This window comes from Pteropus alecto, unplaced genomic scaffold, assembly GCF_000325575.1.
Source record: "Pteropus alecto unplaced genomic scaffold, ASM32557v1 scaffold43, whole genome shotgun sequence".
In the NCBI taxonomy this organism is placed as follows: Eukaryota; Metazoa; Chordata; class Mammalia; order Chiroptera; family Pteropodidae; genus Pteropus; species Pteropus alecto.
In genome coordinates, this window is record NW_006435764.1 from 1,258,866 (window position 1) to 1,260,946 (window position 2,081).

At 41.8% G+C, this 2,081-nt stretch overlaps 1 pseudogene; it reads right to left on the bottom strand.

Annotated features, from left to right (window-relative positions):
* Positions 1–1,658: 1,658 nt before the first annotated feature.
* LOC112479249 lies at positions 1,659–1,777 on the bottom strand (annotated as a pseudogene).
* Positions 1,778–2,081: the final 304 nt, after the last annotated feature.

Below are 2,081 nucleotides of genomic sequence, written 5' to 3' on the forward strand. Positions count from 1 at the left end.
CCTCCGTGACTCACCGTGCACGGGAGACTCCGAGCAGCAGTGTGGCTTCTGGACGACAGACACCCACGAGGACAGCCCTGTGACAACCTGACCGTCAAACGGTCCTCGAGCTTTGGGCTTCTTAGAAAACCGGGGAAAGGAGAAAGAAACCTAGGGTGGCCATTTTGAGGTCGGAAAAAGTAGATTTCAAAGCAAAGCATATTACCCGGTTAAAAAGGGCTTTTCATGACAATTCGGGGTCGGTTAGAGGATATAACAATCCTAAGTGTCAGACTTCAGGAGAAAGGGACGAATGTCCACGTACGGCCAGCACTCCTCCCCCTCATGCTCAATAGGACACACAGGTGGGACATTTTAAAAACAGAGAAAAGGTAAACAACACTGTAATCCGCTTGACCCGGCTGACATTGATAGAAAACTCCACCCGGTAATAGAGAAATACACATTATTCTTAAATGCATGTGAAATTGTTACTAAATTAAACTACTTTACTGGGCTGTAAAACAACCCTTGAAAAATGTAGAAGGATTTGAGTTAGGCAAAGTATATTCTCAGGCCAATGGAATTCAATTAGACTAATAAGAGGACGATATCTCAAAAGATCTTCAGATACCTGGAAATAAAAAAAGTAGGTCTAAATAACCCATGACTCAAAGGATAAATCAAGAGAGAAATTTGAAACTACCAAATAAAAATGAACCAGATTTGAACCAAATAAAAACAAAAACGCAGTACTTTGAAATGTGTGGAATGCAGTCCTTAGAGAAAATTGAAAGCACTCAGCACACACGAGAACAGAAAAGAGGTCTCCTACAAAATCGGAAAAATAGCAAATTAAATTTAATGTTAGTAGAAGAAATAAAAAAATGAGAATCAGAGCAGAATCGACGAAGGAAGCAGAAAACAGTGGAATCAGAAGCCGGTTCTTTGGAAAAGTCGATAGAATTAATAAAACCCGAACAGGTTTTCCTAAAACGAAGAAAAGACGCTCATTCCTGATGTCAGGCATGAGTGAAGTGACATCACTACGGATCCTACGGGTGCTAAAGGAATAATAAGAGAATGTCACGACCTTTATAGAAGTCAATAAAGTCATCAATGAAGATGACAGAGACAGAGTCCTTAAAAGACGCAAACCGGGAGAGATCGTTCGAGAAGAAACGGGTAACCAGAATAGCCCATATCTATTCTGTAGATTAAATTTGTGGATCAAAGCCCTCCTACAGAGAGAACTCCAGGCGTAGGCAGCACAGCTAATGAACGCTTTCAAATATTTAAGGAAGAAATGAAACCAACTCTACGTAAACTCATTTAGAGCCACCGAAAAGGAGGGAATGCTTCCCGGCTCCTTCCGAGGCAGCGGTACCCTGATGCCAACGTCGGAAAAACACAAGAAAAAAAAAGACGGGGTTCCTCACGAACACGGAGGCAGAAATTCTGAAGGAAAACTCAACCGCTCCAGACCAACCATGTACAAGTGCGGTATATTCCAGGAACAAGTTGGTTCAACATTTTAAAAAATCAACCCATTTAGTTGACGCTATTAAATTTTTTTTTTTAATTTTAATTTTATTTTTTAGACGAGGCAACCCTTGGTTGACCTCACATATTGCAAGGACTTTGTCAGTTTACGATCCCTTAGTTTTTTAAATTGTTTACGCCTACAGCGCCTGGTCTTCCTAGGTGGTCTCCCCTGCAAGTACTCACCAGGCCTGACCCTGCTTAGCTTCCGAGATCAGACGGGATCGGGCTTGTTCCAGGTAACGTGGCCATAGACGACCCTATTAAATTTAAAAACAAAAAACCGTATCATCAACTCAATAGGTGTAGGAAAAGCATTTGATGGCGTCCTATAGCCATTCATAATTGTTTAAATCCCAGCAAACTCGGAATCAGAGGTAACTTTCTCAGTCTGATAAAGGGCACCAAACTCAATGATGAAAACCTGGATGACTTCTCTCTCAGGTCAGAGACAAGACAAGGCTGTCTCTTCTCAAATCTTCTCTTTAACGTGCTGGAGGTTTGAGCCAGTGCGATAAGCCAAAGGGAAAAAACGGGAGCGGAAAGAGCAAAGTGTCCTT